This window comes from Amblyomma maculatum, chromosome 10, assembly GCF_055883805.1.
Source record: "Amblyomma maculatum isolate TAMU_Amacu chromosome 10, ASM5588380v1, whole genome shotgun sequence".
NCBI classification, from domain to species: Eukaryota; Metazoa; Arthropoda; class Arachnida; order Ixodida; family Ixodidae; genus Amblyomma; species Amblyomma maculatum.
Window position 1 is genome coordinate 75,128,680 of NC_139353.1, and position 9,556 is coordinate 75,138,235.

The window sequence follows — 9,556 nt, forward strand, 5'->3', positions numbered from 1 at the left end:
CATTGTGCAGGTTCCAGCACTGCTGGCTGCTGCGAGCCCTAATGGAGACACAGATACTTACAGGAGACACTTAGAGGCACAGTATTGCGCAAGTGAAAATACATGTCGTAAGAATGATTCAAAGGAATGGAATATATACTGTCTTAAACAACAAGGTGCCAACCCAGCTCATCCCATGCATGGCTCATGTTTTCCATGTCTGCTGTGTACTAGCTAACCTCAAGCTTCCAATCATTAAAGGCAAAGAGCAGCCACAGTCATTTTGAAACATCTGCTTCACTGGTCTCACCCTTCATAAAACGAAACAAACATAGGTTTGGAGCCCTGGACCATTTCATAATTTAAGAAACCTTGCATTTTTCTATGCAGACACTTTTCAGACTGTCATGAACATTCTGCGATGGTGCGAGCAATTTAAAAATAAAAATTTCATCCCCGACGATCTGTTCACCCTAGAAAACCTGAACGGTTTCATTGCCTTGCTGAGACCATGTGAAAAGTTCTTGATGGTTTCTTGCTGGAAGCTGCTGGTTTGTGCTGGAACCAGCAGGCAGCCTGCTGGATTTCTGCTAGTTGTACTGGTTCCAGCATGGTGCTTGCTGGTTTTCTACTGGTCCTAGCAGGCCATCTGCTGGCTGTGCTGGTTCCAGCAGTGTGCACCAGCAGGCCACCTGCTGGCTGTGCTGGTTCCAGCAGTGTGCATGGTCTCAGCAGGCAACCTGCTGACTTTGCTGGTTTCAGCAGGGTGTTCATGGTTTTCTTTGCTGGTTCTAGAATTTTGCTGGTTTCCTCCTGGAATGCTACTGGAACCAGCAAGTCAACTGTCCACGATTACAAACGCATGCACTGGAGTTCTTTACGCACATATTAACTTGCATTACCCTACCGCGAGCTCATTCATTCTACAAAAACGTAGCATTCTGCTCCGTGATAAAAATATTACCATAGCTACGAAAGACAGCTTTTTAAACATGCTAAGCTTTTTTTTTCGACCGGTAGCCGCAGTGTTCTGCCGCTACACGGAATTGCAAACATCAAAGATGCAAAAAATTTGATCTTATCTTTACGATCTCGTTTATTACCTTCATCTATCTACTAGCGTAGCAGACGACGCGCCTTCGAACGATTCGGTGCAGCGATCATAGGAGAGCGAATATAATTACGTGTACGAAGGTTACAAATACTAATATTAGCACAATTTGAATTATTTCAGGTGTATTTTGCCGTAACGGTGGCACAAGAAACTTTGCTCCTCGCGTGACAAACTCACTGGAACGGCCGTTTCTGCAGGCACTCCTTCTATCTTCGTGTCGCCGGTTTTCTTTCTGTCGTCCGTGCACACCCTGCTGGCCAATGACGCTCGCTGCCTGCCCTGCGCTGGCCTCCCCGCCGGAGCAAAAAAGGCCCCGCGCCTTGCTTCCGACGCGCTTATCTACCCTCGTCTTTCACCGCTAACATCCCGCCCCTAAGATTATCTGATGCTCATGCGCACTCGCACTGCCTGCGCAAACACAATACAAATAGGAAAATGCGCAGCGCGGTTTAAAACGTGACTGTTATTAGGATGTCCCCAAATGTGACCGGTTTATGAAGATTTGTATACTAGTCTCTGCTGTGTTTTTTTTTTTTTTTCGAAACGTTTGCCACAAGGCATAAGTTGAGAATTGTGGAGTTCGAGCAGGAGATCCCCGCTGGCCAGTTTGCTTAATTTGTATCTGGGGCCTAGGATGTTTGTTAGGGACTTTGACACTAGAAAAGGGGAAATTATCTGGGCATGTTTATCAGTGTTTTCAGTTATCAGTGTTATCAGTGTTTATCAGTTAGATTACATGATACTTGGGGATGATTTCTTGTTTTGAGGAAAAGAATTCGGCTGTTACATCGGCCCGCCATTTTTTAAGGCGATCATTTGGTTTTGCGGAGGATGGGATAAAAAAAAAGTATGCTCTTCGGCCACGGTGCCAGCCACCCCCCACGGAGCCCAACAAGGAAACGGGACAGGAAATTACGAACAAGACCTGCCTCCGCCAGCTGTACATCATAACTATAACCTAAAGTAGGATGGACAGTTGGGCGAGTTGGTACAATTGCATAGTGGGTGGAACAGCGCTTTCTTCCTAATAAAAAATTAGTTGCGAGTCAGCGCTCGTCTGTTGTGCGTCTCTTCTTGTGTGTTTCATCTTTTCGTGCTGCTCCACCCACTATAACCTAATATGAGGCAACACAGGGTAGTTGTTCCACACAAGGTTAACCCTCGCCGACGGGAAGTAAGGAAAAAGCCAAGAAGAGAGTAGAAGGCAGGAGAGTTGTAGGAAAGAATAGGGAGCGTACATGCTTCGCCGCGGCGCCCTGCTTAGGGTGGTGACATCTGCCAGGGTTGCCGATTTCGGCCAAAAACGGCCGTCAAGCTTGGTGGGCTGCCACTTTGGTCCCCAGCTTAGGAGTGGCACGCTTTTGTATATAGTGGCTACTTTGTATATATAGAACCAAGGTGAGCTAAGAGGAGAAACTGGCCGAATTAACTGATAATGAACATTACTTGGATAGGTAATTAAACCAAATTGACATTCCTTAGTAGAAAATATCGATAGCCGACGCATTGTTTCAATGTGTATCATTACTTGGTTGATGAGTACAGGATTGCCGGTATTTGTTAATTGTCGTTATTTAATTAACTTTGATTATATATTGAACTTCAGGCTACAAAATATCATTGGACAGCTTATAGCGAGGATGTTTGCAGTACACTAATTACTGGCTTTAATTAAGAACTGTTAAGTAGTGATTAAAGCTTGAACTTTAAGTTACGTCGTCATATATCACAAGATAGCTTTTACGTGGTATATTCCAGTACACTAATTTGGGGTCTTAGTTATTAGCCATTAATTAGTTATTTCTGATTAACTTTTGTACTTTTGGCTACACCAAGTAATATCGCGGGGTATCTTATATTAAGTATGAATGCAGTATGCTTATTGGCGGCCTTTGTCTATAACCGCCCAAACTGAATTGTAGCTAATAAAATTTGTTGAGTGCAGTTTTTGTTTCTATATTTTCTACATCGATACTTAGCATCAGCAAACATTGGCTCTCCATTCTGAACAATTTGACTCATTTGAACCTCCTTTTTTCAAGTTTTATTTTTCAAGTTACTTCATTTAATTAATCAGTTACACACTATACATTTATTAATCAACATCAAACAGCATCCGATTATCATTCTGTGCGTTTGACACCTTTTAAACCGCATTTACTAATTTTCATTTTCAGAATATTTGATAGATAATAAAAATTAATTGAATTTGTTAAATATAATTGATCATTTTTCCTTACATTAGTCTCATCAAACATTGGCTTTTCTTTTCCATACCTTTGACCCCCCTTTTTCAAGTTTTCATTTTTCCAATTAGTTCAATTATTTAATTGTTCAATTACAAAGTCTAGACTTTCTTAATTAGCCCAATCAAGCATTAGGTTTTCATTATGAGTATTTTCACACATTTGAAACTCCTTTTTGGCGTCCTTTTTTGTTAATTCAATTATTTAATTCAATCATTGCATGCTCTAATTTTTTTTATTTAGCATCATCAAGCATTGGCTTTACATTCTGAGCATTTTGACACCTTTGAAGTCTTCTTTTCCCATTTTTAATTTTCTTTGAATTATTGCAATTGAGCAATTGATCAATTTCACACCCTAAATTTTCATAACATAAAGCATTGGCCTTACATTCTGAGCATTTTGACACCTTTGAACCCCATTCTCTTTTTTCTGAGTTGCAGCAGTCAGGGAGAATAACGAAGCTGCCAACAAACACCGCGTTTCCTATTTCTATCCGGGCAGTGTATTTCCCTATTGGTGCCTGTAGCTGACCCCAGCACTTCTTATTACTGGCCAAGTCCATTCAGTTTTTACTTTGCGCAGCGTGTCGGCCAGATTCTGGCTAATAAGTGAAAAATTAAATAATTACAATTCATTAACTCGTCATCGCCTATTATACATCAATCAATCATCAATCACTAGAACCAAATTACCATACAATTTTTTACGCTGCCCCCGATTATTTCCAGCACATGGTTCAGACTACAACTACTACTACTATTTATACTATGCCGACGGCTTTTCTACCGAATGAGCTGTATAAAATGCGTCACTTAATATTTACCGCAGAGAGCAAATATTTCATGCAGATAGCAGCGCAGAAAAAATCAGACCGCCGCAATGTACGAGCGCCAACGCTCTCCTTCATGCAGAGCGCTCGGCCGCGCCGGTTCAGTTGGGGACCAAAATGGCGCCGCTAGCTCATCTGGCAACACTGGTCTTTAGCGGGCTCCGGCAAGTGCCCGCACTCTACCAGCACAAAGGATAACCCCACCCTAAGCCGGGCGCCGTGGCGAAACATGTAGGTTCCCTAAGGAAAGAAGATAGGAAAGTAAAAGATGGAGGGGAGGACAGGAAGAGGCGACTGCCTATTTACCCCGAGTGGGTCAGTCCGGAGGTGCCGTCTATGGGAAGCGTGGGCCAAATTGGTGTGTTGCCTTTGCCGAGGGGCCTTAAAGGTCCAAACACTCGGCATCAGCTCAACCACCAGGATCCCCTTTTCCTCAGACACGGCAATGCCCCGCACGGCTAAACATGGGTGCTCGGGATCCGTGGTGTCGCACAGTACACACAAACACCTGCTTTAACAGGTGCCCCCTGCGGAGGCATGATAAATGAAGTGAAACCTTTTCGCAGCTAATTTGCTGTGGGCACCGCACTGGTGCTTTTACCATTCGTGTAGCTATGCGGCCGCATTAGAGCACGAGCATTGCCTATGAAAACCTCGCCCGGTGTACTGACTGTTTCGTTTGGCGCACCACAGCTCGAGCGCTATAGACGCTTCTCACCAGTGAACCTGTTTACGTCTGCCGTTTTTTGCCAACCTCCTGCATTATGTTCTGCACTTGCTTTCGCCTTTATTTGGTGAAAACCAATGCACACACATTTATTCGAGGCAAGCCGCACAGTTTTTGACGAATTTTTAAAGATCTGTAATCACATCTGGTAAAATGGCCCGCAGTAGTTTGTGAAACTCGTGGCCAAAATTTTGGGACCACACTTGAAACCTCCAATAATTTACTCTAACCATGCCACAGGGAATATTTGCAAAAAGGAAGAAGTGCTAATTACATGCAGATCATCTTAAACAACTATGTGCACTGTTTATTTCGTTTTAGTGGCAACAAGCATTCTGTTGCTGTGCGCTGTTTGTGCTACCGAAGCCGTAAGAAGACCACAGACCCCTACACTGTGTACTTGTGCTTCAAGATGGACTGCCATATTAGACAGGCCCGATGCACCTGTCCAGCAGGTGCATCCGGATACTGCAATCATGTTATGGCAGTACTTTCCTGCATTTTAGCTCTGCTGCGTCTTGGCTACAAGGAGCCACTAGAAGAATTGTCACCAACTGAACTGCCTCAGCAGTGCAGGCGAACCAGGAGAGTAATGTCTCCAGAAGGCATCATGAATTTCAACTGGCATCAAGTGGGCGAAGGGCGTCTGTCGGAGCCACTACAATGCACAATCAGTCAGTACCACCTTCCTTTACTGAAGAGCAACAAAGAGAAGCAGGTATGAGGCTTTCAGTTAGTCAGAATGAAGCAAACAGCTGTTGGGCAGCCATCTTAGCTGAAGCTGCTTCTGCACGCTGCGTGGAAACTCACTGTGAGCCTTCCTATGAAGGATCAGCAAAAGCTGTTCAGGTGCCTCTGCTGCCATATGGATTCAAATGTCTTGTGCCCTGGCATGAATGGCTGCAAGCAAGGGAGCAGCTGCAGCCCGCGCCATCCTACAAATTTCTGCCAGAAGAGTTAAGCTGGTGCCCTCTCAGAGCTAGAACGCCGCGACTGGTTGCAGGTATGCAGTTGTTGCCATAGTGCATCTGTGAAACCTACTTGAGGTGTGCTAGAAACATGCAATGTATATTGTGCTTGATAATGTGTAGTGTCAATTGCTGCATGTCAGATATTTTTAATTATTTGTCCAGGGTCTGAGACTGTCAACAGAGGATGCCTCGATGCTAGAGCTCAACACACGTCAGCAGGCAAGAAGCCCAACATGGAATGCTGCACGGGCCGAACGGCTGACGTCTAAGTTCAGCACTGTCCTATGCAGGAAACAACCCTGGAAAGAGCATGGCATTGCCAACATCATGCGGCCAAAGTGCTTCACCAATAACATTGTAAGGTGAGGTGAACTGTCAAACATCATCATCATCAGCCTGACTATACCCCCTGCAGGGCGAAGGCCTCTCCCATATTTCTCCAATTAACCCGGTTTTGTGCTAGCTGCATGCATTTGACCCCTGCGAACTTCTTAACTTCATCTGCCCACCTAACTTTCTGCCACCCCCTGCTATGCTTTCCTTTCCTTGGAATCCAGTTTGTTACCCTAAGCGACCATCGGTTATCCTCTCTTTGCACTACATGTCCTGCCCATGCCCATTTCTTCTTAATTTTCACTAGAATGTCAGTAACGTCAGTTATTTATCTGACCCACTCTGCACGCTTCCCATCTTTTAATGTTACCCCTACCATTTTTCGTTCCATAGCCCTCTGAGTTGTCCTCAACTTAAGTAGAACCCTCTTGGTTAGCCTCCACATTTCAGCCCCATAGGTGAGTACAGGTAAGATACAACTATTCTATACTTTCCTCCTGAGCAATACCGGTAAGGAACTGTCAAACATATAATCATATATATAGCATGTTATTTACCTGGCGTCAGTACCCTAATTTTTATCATCCCTTCAAATAACTGAAGGTTACACAAAGCTAAAAAAATGCTAATTGCTTCAACACACTTTACTAATTGCTTCAACACACCTTACTGGGCACTGAACTCAGCCTTACATACCGCAGTAGTGGTCTAGAGGTGGACCCTTCACCTCGCATGAAGGGCTTGATCTGCTCAGCCACCAAGTACCCACAGGAAATATAATAAGCACAAACTCGCCTGGCATAGTGCTCGGCTTCTATGAGGTGAAGTGCTTTGGAGCTTGGTCTTTAGCCTCACTTTAAGACAAAAACATCTTGTGACATCGCACCCTTTAGCCCCAGGTGCCTTATGCCACAAAAACTCTGAATTGTTCAGTACTCATCGTTTCGAGCTTTATTTATTGAGATCACCAGCACCCAAATACATTATTGCAAGGGGAAGGGGAGTAGATATGTCAGGCAACATTTTCATGTGGGCCACAAAGAAAATACAAATACTAGTGATAATAAAAACATCAATTTAAAAAGGACAACTGCACACCGTAAATGCAAAAAGTGAAAACTTGTAAAAAATCAACAAAACTGTGCAACACATTCCATAATTGATAAAACTAGGTAACTGATCTCCTGTGCAGCACTTGGTGATGCCAGTAGGCACTACTCCGTGCATTGATAGTCAGGGGAAGCATACTGTTTTGTACGCAGTTCTGTTTTACTTTGCGAACTGTCCGCTGGTAATGAATTCATCCTGATAAAGAGAAGTTTGAGCAGGTAGTGGTATTTCGTCGATACTTAGCTTACCAAAATAGGTCCTGTACATGATTTGAAGCCTAAAATCTTTATGCAGCTTAGCTAATGATGTCCTACTGAGATAGCCTTTGGGAGATGTGGTACTAATAGAAAAGTTTTGATTGTTAGAAACACATCTTACTGCATTATTTGTTGAGGAAATCAGTTCGTAATTTCAGCAGAACTTTTTGGACCCTTCTTATGCATGGAGACAGCATTCTTACCATATACAGAGTCAAGAGCAATTTAGAACGATGTAACTAAAAAAGGATACTAATGAATGATTTCAAAACAAGTGTAAGCACTGGCAGGAGGTTTGATATTGATAAATCAGAAGGTTTACTATTTAGTAAAGGTAGGAACATATAGATTAACTGGGTGCACAGAAAATTCCACCATTTGGTTATTTTTCTAGGTTTCCTTGATAGCACTGATTGCTTTTGACACCATTTCTTGCCCTTCAAATATATGGAGATATGGGAGCACAAATGAGCCGTGAGGTGTTCAACACTATGTTCAAGTGATAGAGCATTTCGGTCGGCCTGTTGTTGTCCACACCTGTGGCCTTATGGTGCGGCCCAGTTGCCCATGGTTGGGTGCAGCAACTGACCATGTTGTATATGATGCAGAAGAACCACCGTTTGGTCTAATAGAAGTGAAGTGCCCATGGAGCTTGAAGTCGGTGACCCTGGAAGAAGCACTTCACCGGAATTTTTTGTTGAACTTTCTGGGGATATTCTAACGGTGAAAGTGACTAGCCAGCATTATTCTCAGGTTATGGGCCAGATGATCTGTGCTGGCCTGAAGTGGACGCACTTTGTTGTTCACTCTGAGAAATGGTTGTTTGCAAAGTAAAATACTGCGAGCCCACTTGGATTAGCATGAGGCCTAAGCTGGACAGTTTTCATTTTACACATGCTGTATCATTCCAGTCTGTACTCAAATGCGCACAGGACATGGATGTGTAGGACCCTTCTAAGGTGAAATTTTGGTAAACACTGCTGTAAGAATGATGTAAATACCATAGACTGGAATAGTTAAGTGCTGATATGTGGGCATTTATTTCCTGTAGGGGTTAATGCTGCATGTTTTGGTTATGGATAGGAAAGGTGCGGTAGTTGTCATTTTCTCTGAAAGGAGACTCGATGCACTGTTGAGATAGGGAAGCGAATGAAAGAAAAGAGAGAGAAGAGCCATAATAGAGGACTACAGAGTAATTTCGGCCACCTGGGCATCTTTAACATGTGCTGACGTCGCATAGCACACAGATACATCATTGTTTGAAATGAGCAAGAGTTCAAACCCAGAACTCCAGCTCAGCAGACAAGTGTCACAATGTTTTTGCTTAAATTATGCAATGTCAACTTGCTAAAGCTTTAACCTTAGCACTGCTGTTTGATTTTAGAAGAGTATAAGTGTACGTGGGCATGTTGGCTTTAATACCTTAGGATGGCACAATCGAGCAGCTTCGGAAAAGCGCTTGTCCATGTTCCCAAGCAGCAAACGAACATTAGACCAACGATGGTCCAATACTGGAAAACACTGGCATCAATATTGAACCAACACAGACTATTCTGAAAATTATTTTTTCAGACATTGGACCTTCATTCTTACCGAGATTGTACAAACTTACATCCACTTTGGCAGAACCAACATGGGCTTATTGATGGATTTTCATTCATTGTCCAAGTTGGACAACCTTTCTAATTCATTGGTTGGAGAACTAGTGGCTTAACCTTTATGGGCACATAATTGGTTTTCCATTCATGCCCCATCATAAACCACTAGCTTATTTTACATTGGCATATCACTGGTTTTCCCATTTATGTCCCATATACAATAGGCATGTAAGGAATTTCCAGCAGTAATACATGCAGACCCTCATCCTATCAGTTGTACCTCTGAATTTTGCTGTTTAATGCTAAAGAGCAAACACAGTTATTCAAAATGCAGAAAAATTTTTATTTTCTTTAAGTACAATTGCATTTGCTTGTCTGCTGGCACAACA

General features: G+C 43.1%; 1 pseudogene; it reads left to right on the plus strand.

The window, feature by feature from the left end:
* The first annotated feature begins 589 nt into the window (after positions 1 to 589).
* LOC146176816 (uncharacterized) lies at positions 590 to 8,516 on the plus strand (annotated as a pseudogene).
* Positions 8,517 to 9,556: the final 1,040 nt, after the last annotated feature.